The sequence below is a fragment of the Oncorhynchus mykiss genome, chromosome 30 (genome assembly GCF_013265735.2).
Source record: "Oncorhynchus mykiss isolate Arlee chromosome 30, USDA_OmykA_1.1, whole genome shotgun sequence".
NCBI lineage: Eukaryota > Metazoa > Chordata > Actinopteri > Salmoniformes > Salmonidae > Oncorhynchus > Oncorhynchus mykiss.
In genome coordinates this window covers 4,005,353-4,019,651 of record NC_050570.1, presented here as the reverse complement: position 1 = coordinate 4,019,651, position 14,299 = coordinate 4,005,353, and the positions used below count along the sequence as shown (strand labels likewise).

General features: G+C 42.2%; 2 protein-coding genes across 7 annotated transcripts in view; one reads left to right on the top strand and one right to left on the bottom strand.

The window, feature by feature from the left end:
- LOC110515904 (myelin regulatory factor-like) overlaps positions 1 to 14,299 on the top strand; it is a 110,282-nt gene that overhangs the window by 40,089 nt on the left and 55,894 nt on the right. The window lies entirely within an intron of this gene.
- Positions 1 to 14,299, bottom strand: part of LOC110520937 (transmembrane protein 80) — a 114,439-nt gene that overhangs the window by 53,020 nt on the left and 47,120 nt on the right. The window lies entirely within an intron of this gene.

The window sequence follows — 14,299 nt, the reverse complement described above, 5'->3', positions numbered from 1 at the left end:
CTGTCTGGAGATACAACTCACCACTATAACTGTTCCTCTGTCTGGAGATACAACTCACCACTATGACTGTTCCTCTGGAGATACAACTCACCACTATGACTGTTCCTCTGGAGATACAACTCACCACTATAACTGTTCCTCTGGAGATACAACTCACCACTATAACTGTTCCTCTGTCTGGAGATACAACTCACCACTATAACTGTTCCTCTGTCTGGAGATACAACTCACCACTATAACTGTTCCTCTGGAGATACAACTCACCACTATAACTGTTCCTCTGTCTGGAGATACAACTCACCACTATAACTGTTCCTCTGGAGATACAACTCACCACTATAACTGTTCCTCTGTCTGGAGATACAACTCACCACTATAACTGTTCCTCTGTCTGGAGATACAACTCACCACTATAACTGTTCCTCTGTCTGGAGATACAACTCACCACTATAACTGTTCCTCTGTCTGGAGATACAACTCACCACTATAACTGTTCCTCTGGAGATACAACTCACCACTATAACTGTTCCTCTGTCTGGAGAAACAACTCACCACTATAACTGTTCCTCTGGAGATACAACTCACCACTATAACTGTTCCTCTGGAGATACAACTCACCACTATAACTGTTCCTCTGGAAATACACCTCACAACTATAACTGTTCCTCTGTCTGGAGATACAACTCACCACTATAACTGTTCCTCTGTCAGATGAACAGATACAACTCACCACTATGACTGTTCCTCTGTCTGGAGATACAACTCACCACTATGACTGTTCCTCTGGAGATACAACTCACCACTATGACTGTTCCTCTGGAGATACAACTCACCACTATAACTGTTCCTCTGGAGATACAACTCACCACTATAACTGTTCCTCTGTCTGGAGATACAACTCACCACTATAACTGTTCCTCTGTCTGGAGATACAACTCACCACTATAACTGTTCCTCTGGAGATACAACTCACCACTATAACTGTTCCTCTGTCTGGAGATACAACTCACCACTATAACTGTTCCTCTGGAGATACAACTCACCACTATAACTGTTCCTCTGTCTGGAGATACAACTCACCACTATAACTGTTCCTCTGTCTGGAGATACAACTCACCACTATAACTGTTCCTCTGTCTGGAGATACAACTCACCACTATAACTGTTCCTCTGTCTGGAGATACAACTCACCACTATAACTGTTCCTCTGGAGATACAACTCACCACTATAACTGTTCCTCTGGAGATACAACTCACCACTATAACTGTTCCTCTGTCTGGAGATACAACTCACCACTATAACTGTTCCTCTGTCTGGAGATACAACTCACCACTATAACTGTTCCTCTGTCTGGAGATACAACTCACCACTATAACTGTTCCTCTGTCTGGAGATACAACTCACCACTATAACTGTTCCTCTGTCTGGAGATACAACTCACCACTATAACTGTTCCTCTGGAGATACAACTCACCACTATAACTGTTCCTCTGCTGTAGACATTTGGTTAGCCTCCCTGTTGTGCTTTCTATCTGTCTCAGCATATTTTCTTCTGCCATTATTATTTTTGATCTCTGTCTGTCTGTCTGTCTGTCTGTCTGTCTGTCTGTCTGTCTGTCTGTCTGAAGGAACCAAAGGAAGGGACATACTGTATATAAGGAAGGAACCAAAGTGAGTGACATATATAGGGAAGGAAACAAAGGGATAGGCATATATAGGGAAGGAACCAAAGGACGGGACATATATAGGGAAGGAACCAAAGGGAGGGACATATATAGGGAAGGAACCAAAGGGAGGGACATATATAGGGAAGGAACCAAAGACAGAGACATATATAGGGAAGGAACCAAAGACAGAGACATATATAGGAAATGTAATTCCGGGATGTGACGGAATCCAGGTGAGTCTGAGGATGAGCAGGTGCGCGTAACGATGGTGACAGGTGTGCGCCATAACGAGCAGCCTGGTGACCTAGAGGCCGTAGAGGGAGCACACGTGACAGTAAAAGCCAAGCTAATGTCTTAAGCTATTTCGCAAATTAGTGCCTATCATATGTGTTCCTCTGAATCAACAACTGTCCTATGTGTTAATTACTATTAGTGGGCTCCAGACTGACATTTTACTCTAATGTGTTTAGTAGTAATTACTATTAGTGGGCTCCAGACTGACATTTTACTCTGATTTATTTCGTAGTTATTTGGAGCCCCATGAATTGTTGCTGAAGCAGCAGCTTCCTGGGTTCCAGACACAACATAGAACATGATACAAAACATCAATAGACAAGGTCAAGGACAGAACTACACACGTTTAACATAACAACAATAGTACAAAAAAAATGATCCTACTGACAGTTACACATTACAGACAGTTACACATTAATGACAGTTACACATTAATGACAGTTACATGTTACTGACAGTTACACATTACTGACAGTTACACATTAATGACAGTTACACATTAATGGCAGTTACACATTACTGACAGTTACACATTACAGACAGTTACACATTACTGACAGTTACACATTACAGACAGTTACACATTACAGACAGTTACACATTACTGACAGTTACACATTACAGACAGTTACACATTACTGACAGTTACACATTACAGACAGTTACACATTACTGACAGCTACACATTACAGACAGTTACACATTACTGACAGTTACACATTACTGACAGTTACACATTACTGACAGTTACACATTACTGACAGTTACACATTAATGACAGTTACACATTACTGACAGTTACACATTACAGACAGTTACACATTACAGACAGTTACACATTACTGACAGTTACACATTACAGACAGTTACACATTACAGACAGTTACACATTACTGACAGTTACACATTACTGACAGTTACATTAATGACAGTTACACATTACAGACAGTTACACATTACAGACAGTTACACATTACTGACAGTTACACATGAATGACAGTTACATGTTAATGACAGTTACACATTACTGACAGTTACACATTACTGACAGTTACATTAATGACAGTTACACATTAATGACAGTTACATTAATGACAGCTACATTAATGACAGCTACATTAATGACAGTTACATTAATGACAGTTACATTACTGACAGTTACATTAATGACAGTTACATTAATGACAGCTACATTAATGACAGTTACATTAATGACAGTTACACATTACTGACAGTTACATTAATGACAGTTACACATTAATGACAGTTACATTAATGACAGTTACATTAATGACAGTTACACTAATGACAGTTACATTAATGACAGTTACATTAATGACAGTTACACATTAATGACAGTTACATTAATGACAGTTACATTAATGACAGTTACATTAATGACAGCTACATTAATGACAGTTACATTAATGACAGTTACATTAATGACAGTTACATTAATGACAGTTACATGTTAATGACAGTTTGTATTTTGTCAAAGCAGCAGCTCTTCCTGGGTTCCGACAAAATTAAGACAGTTATGCAATTTTAAAAATATTACAGTACGTTCATACCAGATTTCAGAACACACTAATTTTGTGCCCTCAGACCCCTACTCCACTACCACGTAGTACTGTGGAATAGAGTCCCATGTAGTCACGGCTCTATGTAGTACTGTGGAATAGAGTTCCATGTAGTCATGGCTCTATGTAGTACTGTGGAATAGAATTCCATGTAGTCATGGCTCTATGTAGTACTGTGCTCCTCCCATAGTCTGTTCTGGACTTGAGGACAGTGAAGAGACCACTGGTGACATGTCTTGTGGGGTATGGATGGGTGTCTGAGCTGTGTGTTAGTAGTTTAGACAGACCTCTGGTGGGTGTCTGAGCTGTGTGCCAGTAGTTTAAACAGACCACTGGTGGCATGTCTTGTGGGGTATGTATGGGTGTCTGAGCTGTGTGTTAGTAGTTTAGACAGACCTCTGGTGACATGCCTTGTGGGGTATGTATGAGTGTCTGAGCTGTGTGCCAGTAGTTTAAACAGACTTCTGGTGACATGTCTTGTGGGGTATGTATGGGTGTCTGAGCTGTGTGCCAGTAGTTTAAACAGACAGCTCGGTACATTCAACATGTCATAAATACAAGTAGTGATGAAGTCAATCTCTCCTTCACTTTGAGCCAGGAGAGATTGTCATGCATATTATTAACGTTAGCTCTCTGTGTACATCTAAGGGCCAGCCATGCTGCCCTGTTCTGAGACGTTGTAATTTTTATAAGTCCCACATTGTGGCACCTGACTACATGACTGAACAGTAGTCCAGGTGTGACAAAATTAGGGCCTGTAGGACCTGCCTTGATTATAGTGTTGTTAAGAAGGTAGAAACTAGGGTCTGTAGGACCTGCCTTGTTGATAGTGTTGTTAAGAAGGTAGAAACTAGAGCCTGTAGGACCTGTCTTGTTGATAGTGTTGTTAAGAAGGTAGAAACTAGGCCCTGTAGGACCTGCCTTGTTGATAGTGGTAGAAACTAGGGTCTGTAGGACCTGCCTTGTTGATAGTGTTGTTAAGAAGGTAGAAACTAGGACCTGTTGGACCTGCCTTAGAACAGCGGTTTTAGTCACCTCAGCTTGCTCAATTTCCACATTATTTATTACAAGACTTAGTTGACGTTTAGGGTTTAGTGAATGATTTGTCCCAAATACAATGATCTTCGTTAACTAATTCCCTGTCTTGTCATTCTGAAACTATCTGCACCTCTTTAAGTGTTGCAGTCATTTCAGTCACTGTAGTAGCTGACATGTATAGTGTTGAGTCATCCACATACATACATATACGTAAAGCCAGTGGCAGGTCGTTAGTAAGTATTGAAAAAAGTAAAGGGCCTAGACAGCTGCCCTGGGGAATTCCTGATTCTACCTGGATTATGGTTGAGAGGCTTCCATTAAAGAACACCCTCTGTGTTCTGTTAGACAGGCAACTCTTTATCCACAAAAAGCCATAACACATACGTTTCTTTTCAACAACACTGCGGTTAAAAGCCGCACTGAAGTCTAACAAAACAGCTCCCACAATGTTTTTATCATACATTTCTCTCAGCCAATCATCAGTCATTTGTCTAAGTGCTGTGCTTGTTGAATGTCCTTCCCTATAAGCACGCTGAAAGTCTGTTGTCAATTTGCTTCCTGTAAAATACCAATGTATCTGGTCAAACACCATTTGAAAATAACGTTTATTAAGGGTTGGTAACAGGCTGATTGGTCACCAATTTGAGTCAGTAAAGGGGGCTTTTACTATTCTTAGGTAGAGGAGTGACTTTTGCTTCCCTCCAGGCCTGAGGGCCACACACTTTCTAGTTGGCTTAAATTGAAGATATGGCAAATACGAGTGGCAATATCGTCCGCTATTATCCTCAGTAATTTTCCATCCAAGTTGTCAGGCTCCGGTGGTTTGTCATTGTTGATTTCTTTTACCTCTTCCACACACACACACTTTACTGAATTCAAAATTACGCTTCTTCCCTTTCATAATTTGGTCAGATATACTTGGATGTGTTTGTTGCTGGCATCTTGTCAAAGAAAAAAAAATCATTAAAGTCGTTTTCAAGTTGGTTTTGTGATGAAGCATCTAATTCGTTGAATGATGGAGCTTGGAGTTTGTCTTTTTCCCAAAATGTAATTGAATGTTGCTCCACTGCTTTTTACTGTCATTCTTCATGTCATTTATCTTTGTTTCATAGTGTAGTTTCTTCTTCTTTTCATTCGGTTTAGTCGCATGCTTTCTCAATTTGCAGTTCGCCAAACGGTTGTGCAGCCAGACTTATTTGCCTTTTCCCTCTCAACCATAAAATTTTTCAATTCCTCATTAATCCACAGGGAATTTAACAGTTTTTACAGTCATTTTCTTAATGGGTACCTGCTTATTAATAACTGGAATAAGCAAGTTCATAAATGTGTCAAGTGCAGCGTCTGGTTGCTCCTCGTTACACACCACAGACCAGCAGCGTCTGGTTGCTCCTCGTTACACACCACAGACCAGCAGCGTCTGGTTGCTCCTCATTACACACCACAGACCAGCAGCGCCTGGTTGCTCCTCGTTACACACCACAGACCAGCAGCGTCTGGTTGCTCCTCGTTACACACCACAGACCAGCAGCGTCTGGTTGCTCCTCGTTACACACCACAGACCAGCAGCGTCTGGTTGCTCCTCGTTACACACCACAGACCAGCAGCGTCTGGTTGCTCCTCATTACACACCACAGACCAGCAGCGTCTGGTTGCTCCTCGTTACACACCACAGACCAGCAGCGTCTGGTTGCTCCTCGTTACACAGCACAGACCAGCAGCGTCTGGTTGCTCCTCGTTACACACCACAGACCAGCAGCGTCTGGTTGCTCCTCGTTACACAGCACAGACCAGCAGCGTCTGGTTGCTCCTCGTTACACACCACAGACCAGCAGCGTCTGGTTGCTCCTCGTTACACACCACAGACCAGCAGCGTCTGGTTGCTCCTCGTTACACAGCACAGACCAGCAGCGTCTGGTTGCTCCTCGTTACACAGCACAGACCAGCAGCGTCTGGTTGCTCCTCGTTACACACCACAGACCAGCAAATATTTACATCAACAACATGGGAATCACTACAAAACGTATTGTATGACCTCGTATACACAATATTAGGCCCAGCCTTTGGAACTTTGGTTTTCCTAGATATGGCTACTATATTGTGATCACTACATCCGATGGATCTGGATACTGCTTTCAAGCACATTTCTGCAGCATTAGTAAAGATGTGATCAATACATGTTGATGATTTCATTCCTGTGCTGTTTGTAACTACCCTGGTAGCTTGACTGATAACCTGATCCAGTTTGAATCTTTTTCTTTGTTCGTTTTTGTCTTTATGTTTTATTTCACCTTTATTTAACCAGGTAGGCTAGTTCACCTTTATTTAACCAGGTAGGCCAGTTCACCTTTATTTAACCAGGTAGGCTAGTTCACCTTTATTTAACCAGGTAGGCCAGTTCACCTTTATTTAACCAGGTAGGCCAGTTCACCTTTATTTAACCAGGTAGGCTAGTTCACCTTTATTTAACCAGGTAGGCCAGTTCACCTTTATTTAACCAGGTAGGCCAGTTCACCTTTATTTAACCAGGTAGGCTAGTTCACCTTTATTTAACCAGGTAGGCCAGTTCACCTTTATTTAACCAGGTAGGCTAGTTCACCTTTATTTAACCAGGTAGGCCAGTTCACCTTTATTTAACCAGGTAGGCCAGTTCACCTTTATTTAACCAGGTAGGCTAGTTCACCTTTATTTAACCAGGTAGGCCAGTTCACCTTTATTTAACCAGGTAGGCCAGTTCACCTTTATTTAACCAGGTAGGCTAGTTCACCTTTATTTAACCAGGTAGGCTAGTTCACCTTTATTTAACCAGGTAGGCCAGTTCACCTTTATTTAACCAGGTAGGCTAGTTCACCTTTATTTAACCAGGTAGGCCAGTTCACCTTTATTTAACCAGGTAGGCCAGTTCACCTTTATTTAACCAGGTAGGCCAGTTCACCTTTATTTAACCAGGTAGGCTAGTTCATCTTTATTTAACCAGGTAGGCTAGTTCACCTTTATTTAACCAGGTAGACCAGATCACCTTTATTTAACCAGGTAGGCTAGTTCACCTTTATTTAACCAGGTAGGCCAGTTCACCTTTATTTAACCAGGTAGGCTAGTTCACCTTTATTTAACCAGGTAGGCTAGTTCACCTTTATTTAAACAGGTAGGCTAGTTCACCTTTTTTAACCAGGTAGGCTAGTTGAGAACAAGTTCTCATTTACAACTGTGACCTGGCCAAGATAAAGCAAAGCAGTTCGACACATACAACGACACAGAGTTACACATTAATAATACAGTGTGTGTAAATGAGGTAGGATTAGGGAGGTAAAGGCAATAAAATAGGCCATAGTGGCAATTACGATATAACAATTAAAAAACTGGAGTGATAGATGTGCAAGTAGAGATACTGGGGTGCAAAGGAGCAGAATTCATAAATAAATACAGTATGGGGATGAGGTAGTTGGATGGGCTATTTACATATGGGCTATGTACAGGTGCAGTGATCTGTGAGTGTTTCCAGTTTCAGAGATTTTTGCAGTTTGTTTTTTTGCAGTTCGTTCCAGTAATTGGCAGCAGAGAACTGGAAGGAAAGGTGGCCAAAGTAGGAATTGGCTTTGGGGATGACCAGTGAAATGTACCTGCTGGAGCGCGTGCTACGGGTAGGTGTTGCTATGGCGACCAGTGAACTGAGATAAGGCGGGGCTTTACCCAGCATAGACTTATAGATGACATGGAGCCAGTGGGTTTGGCGACGACTATGTAGTGAGGCCCAGCCAACGAGAGCGTACAGGTCTCAGTGGTGGGTAGTATATGGGGCTTTGGTGATAAAAACGGATGGCACTGTGATAGACTGCATCCAGTTTGCTGAGTAGAGTGTCGGGGGGATATTTTGTAAAGGACATCGCCGAAGTACGAAGTCCAACAATAATCACTATTGTTATTTACTGCTTCTATTTAATTATTTGTTTTTCTTATCTCTTACTGTTTAGTTGTTGTATTTTCTTAAAACTGCATTGTTGGTTAATAATTTTTATTTTTTTTTACCTTTATTCATCTAGGCAAGTCAGTTAAGAACAAATTCTTATTTTCAATGACGGCCCAGTGGGTTAACTTCCTGTTCAGGAGCAGAACGACAGATTTGTACCTTGTCAGCTCGGGGGTTTGAACTTGCAACCTTCCGGTTACTACAGTTACAGTGAAACGCTCTAACCACTAGGCTACCCTGCTACCCACTAGGCTACCCCTAGGCTACCCCACTAGGCTACCCCTAAGTAAGCATTTCACTGTAAGGTTCTACACCTGTTGTATTCAGCATTTCACTGTAAGGTCTACTACACCTGTTGTATTCAGCATTTCACTGTAAGGTCTACTACACCTGTTGTATTCAGCATTTCACTGTAAGGTCTACTACACCTGTTGTATTCAGCATTTCACTGTAAGGTCTACTACACCTGTTGTATTCAGCATTTCACTGTAAGGTCTACTACACCTGTTGTATTCAGCATTTCACTGTAAGGTCTACTACACCTGTTGTATTCAGCATTTCACTGTAAGGTCTACTACACCTGTTGTATTCAGCATTTCACTGTAAGGTCTACTACACCTGTTGTATTCAGCATTTCACTGTAAGGTCTACTACACCTGTTGTATTCGTAGTCGGCGCATGTGACAAATACAATTTGATTTGATTTGAAAGCTCTACATCTATATTATTGATTATTAGATATTACTGACAGTTACCCACATCAGTACATATACATAAGATAATAATTATTTAGGTCAGATAGAGGAGAGGCATTGTGCTGTGAGGTAGTGCTTTTGTTAGGAGAAAGGCAGTTTCATGTGATCGTGTATACAGTGCCTTGCGAAAGTATTCGGCCCCCTTGAACTTTGCGACCTTTTGCCACATTTCAGGCTTCAAACATAAAGATATAAAACTGTATTTTTTTGTGAAGAATCAACAACAAGTGGGACACGATCATGAAGTGGAACGACATTTATTGGATATTTCAAACTTTTTTAACAAATCAAAAACTGAAAAATTGGGCGTGCAAAATTATTCAGCCCCCTTAAGTTAATACTTTGTAGCGTCACCTTTTGCTGCGATTACAGCTGTAAGTCGCTTGGGGTATGTCTCTATCAGTTTTGCACATCGAGAGACTGAATTTTTTTCCCATTCCTCCTTGCAAAACAGCTCGAGCTCAGTGAGGTTGGATAGAGAGCATTTGTGAACAGCAGTTTTCAGTTCTTTCCACAGATTCTCGATTGGATTCAGGTCTGGACTTTGACTTGGCCATTCTAACACCTGGATATGTTAATTTTTGAACCATTCCATTGTAGATTTTGCTTTATGTTTTGGATCATTGTCTTGTTGGAAGACAAATCTCCGTCCCAGTCTCAGTCTTTTGCAGACTCCATCAGGTTTTCTTCCAGAATGGTCCTGTATTTCGCTCCATCCATCTTCCCATCAATTTTAAACATCTTCCCTGTCCCTGCTGAAGAAAAGCAGGCCCAAACCATGATGCTGCCACCACCATGTTTGACAGTGGGGATGGTGTGTTCAGGGTGATGAGCTGTGTTGCTTTTACGCCAAACATAACGTTTTGCATTGTTGCCAAAAAGTTCAATTTTGGTTTCATCTGACCAGAGCACCTTCTTCCACATGTTTGGTGTGTCTCCCAGGTGGCTTGTGGCAAACTCTAAACGACACTTTTTATGGATATCTTTAAGAAATGGCTTTCTTCTTGCCAATCTTCCATAAAGGCCAGATTTGTGCAATATACGACTGATTGTTGTCCTATGGACAGAGTCTCCCACCTCAGCTGTAGATCTCTGCAGTTCATCCAGAGTGATCATGGGCCTCTTGGCTGCATCTCTGATCAGTCTTCTCCTTGTATGAGCTGAAAGTTTGGAGGGACGGCCAGGTCTTGGTAGATTTGCAGTGGTCTGATACTCCTTCCATTTCAATATTATTGCTTGCACAGTGCTCCTTGGGATGTTTAAAGCTTGGGAAATATTTTTGTATCCAAATCCGGCTTTAAAATTCTTCACAACAGTATATCGGACCTGCCTGGTGTGTTCCTTGTTCTTCATGATGCTCTCTGCGCTTTTAACGGACCTCTGAGACTATCACATTGCAGGTGCATTTATACGGAGACTTGATTACACACAGGTGGATTGTATTTATCATCATTAGTCATTTAGGTCAACATTGGATCATTCAGAGATCCTCACTGAACTTCTGGAGAGAGTTTGCTGCACTGAAAGTAAAGGGGCTGAATAATTTTGCACGCCCAATTTTTCAGTTTTTGATTTGTTAAAAAAGTTTGAAATATCCAATAAATGTCGTTCCACTTCATGATTGTGTCCCACTTGTTGTTGATTCTTCACAAAAAAATACAGTTTTATATCTTTATGTTTGAAGCCTGAAATGTGGCAAAAGGTCGCAATGTTCAAGGGGGCCGAATACTTTCGCAAGGCACTGTAATACTGTGCGTTGCCTTGAATTTGCTCTGGATTTGGGAACAGTGAAGAGACCCCTGGTTGCATTGTCTGGGGGGGTAAGTATGTCTGTCAGAGCTATATGATATGTAAATTGATTATACAGACAATATTGCATTTTTAACAAATTCATATTTTCTCACTAAAACAATAATTGATACAGTCAATCTCTACTCTACTTTGAGCCAAGAGAGACTGACATGCACACTGTTATATTATTGCCATATTAGCCCCAGGCTAAGGCAGTTGTTAGCCCCAGGCTAAGGCAGTTGTTTGCCCCAGGCTAAGGCAGTTGTTAGCCACAGGCTAAGGCAGTTGTTTGCCCCAGGCTAAGGCAGTTGTTTGCCCCAGGCTAAGGCAGTTGTTAGCCACAGGCTAAGGCAGTTGTTTGCCCCAGGCTAAGGCAGTTGTTAGCCCCAGGCTAAGGCAGTTGTTAGCCACAGGCTAAGGCAGTTGTTTGCCCCAGGCTAAGGCAGTTGTTAGCCCCAGGCTAAGGCAGTTGTTAGCCCCAGGCTAAGGCAGTTGTTTGCCCCAGGCTAAGGCAGTTGTTAGCCCCAGGCTAAGGCAGCTGTTAGCTCCAGGCTAAGGCCGTTGTTTGCCCCAGGCTAAGGCAGCTGTTAGCCCCAGGCTAAGGCAGCTGTTAGCCCCAGGCTAAGGCAGCTGTTAGCCCCAGGCTAAGGCAGTTGTTAACCTGTCCCATTGTCCTACACTACTAGTTAAAAATGCTTTCAAAGGGTTCTTTGGCTGTCCGCATAGGAGAGACATTTTTGGTTCCATGTAAAAAACTTTTGGTCCCATGTAAAAACCCTTTTTGTTTTCAGATAGAACTATTTTGAGTTCCATGTAGAACCCTCTCTGGAGAAAGTTCCAAATAGAACCCCAAAGACTCATCCTATGGGGACAGCCCAAAAAAACGTTTAGGTTCTAGATAGCATCTTTTTTTTAAGAGTGTACCAATAACTTTTAACCCCGAGATATCCCATCTATAACTGTTTTCACACTCTATCTTGCTCTCTTCTTTGTAAGGGAGAGGTGCCTAAGCACTGATCAGTGAGATTTTAAAGTGTTTTGAGACAGAGGGGGAAGAAAGAGAGAGAGAGAGAGAGAGAAAAATAAAATAGTTTATCCAACACTAACAGATAAATTCTTGACATTCCGAACTGAGTAGCAGCTTAATTTATCAAAGACTGGGAGAGAGAGAGAGAGAGAGAGAGAGAGAGAGAGAGAGAGAGAGAGAGAGAGAGAGAGAAAGAGAGAGAGAGAGAGAGAGAGAGAGAGAGAGAGAGAGAGAGAGAGAGAGAGAGAGAGAGAGAGAGATGTAAACATGTTTTTCTCATGCCAATAAAGCCCCTTAAATTGAAATTGAATTGAGAGAGAGACAGACATACAGATAGAGAGAGTTGATGAGAGATAGAGAGAGAGGGTGAGAGATTGAGAGATAGAGAGAGAGAGGGTGAGAGAGAGGGTGAGAGATAGAGAGCGAGACAGACAGAGAGAGATGGTGAGAGAGAGAGAGAGAGAGAGAGAGAGACAGAGACAGACAAAGAGGGAGCGGTCTGGGGTTTTGTGGGTACAGAAAAAAAGTTGCTATCTAAAATCTAAAAAGGTACTTCTCCCCACAGGAGAACCCTTTGAAGAACCCCTTTTGGTTCCAGGTAGAACCCTTAATGGTTCCAGGTAGAACCCTTTTGGTTCCAGGTAGAACACCCTCCACCCCCTTCTCCACCTCTTCATTCTCACACTCACTCAACCCCCCCCCCCCCCCACAAAAAAAGTTACCTTTTAGTGAAAGTATGGGTGGGTGTGTTAATGGGGATTATGGGGTTGGATCATGTGTTTGGGATTTAGGGAGCTTTCGCTGAGAAGGGGTGAATATGCTCCCACGTCCCTGGATGGAGTGAGAGGAGGGGAATGGGGGATGAAAGGAGGAGTGGAGGTGAGAGGGGGGGAAAGAATAGAGGGATTAATTATTTCACACACCAACACTGAAACCAGCACTACCTTCCAGTATACCCAGTAAACTACGCAACACCTGTACTAGCTTCCAGTATAAAGAGTCGCTGTTGCATGATGAAGGAGGAGAGGAGGAGAAGGTAAAGGAGGTGAAGGATGAGGAGGAGGTGAAGGAGGTGAAAGAGGATGAGGTGAAGGAGGAGGATGTGAAGGAGGAGGAGGTGAAAGAGGAGGAGATGAAAGAGGAGGAGGTGAAGGAGGAGATGAAAGAGGAGGTGAAGGAGGAGGAGGTGAAAGAGGAGGTGAAGGAGGAGAAGGTGAAAGAGGAGGTGAAGGAGGAGGAGGTGAAAGAGGAGGTGAAGGAGAAGAAGGTGAAGGAGGAGGAGGTGAAAGAGGAGGTGAAGGAGGAGGAGGTGAAAGAGGAGGTGAAGGAGGAGGAGGTGAAAGAGAAGGTGAAGGAGGAGAAGGTGAAAGAGGAGGTGAAGGAGGAGGAGGTGTTTTGGTAGCAATGCGTAGTATATTAGGAATATTTTTTTTAAATACGACAGAAAGAGAGGAAGTGATGAAAAAGTAGAAACGCAACCCAAGTATGTCTGAGTAATTAAATTACAGCCCAAGTATGTCTGAGTAATTAAATTACAGCCCAAGTATGTCTGAGTAATTAAATTACAATCCAAGTATGTCTGGGTAATTAAATTACAGCCCAAGTATGTCCGGGTAATTAAATTACAAACCAAGTATGTCTGGGTAATTAAATTACAGCCCAAGTATGTCTGGGCAATTCAATTACAAACCAAGTATGTCTGGGTAATTAAATTACAGCCCAACTATGTCTGGGTAATTAAATTACAGCCCAAGTATGTCTGGGTAATTAAATTACAGCCCAAGTATGTCTGGGTAATTAAATTACAACCCAAGAGGGAACTTGGTACATCTGGGTAATTAAATTACAAACCAAGTATATCTGGGTAATTAATTTACAACCCAAGAGGGAACTTGGTACATCTGGGTAATTAATCACAGAGTCATCTGTACTCAACCATAAAACCACCTGACGGCACCAACTCAACTCTTGGTTTCTGCACGCACACACACACACACACACACACACACACACACACACACACACACACACACACACACACACACACACACACACACACACACACACACACACACACACACACACACACACACACCATCTGGTCCCCACAGACCCAATTCTCCATGATGTCGTCTCTAAAGAGTCGTTTTGAATCCTACATCCTGTTTGACATCAGTTGACC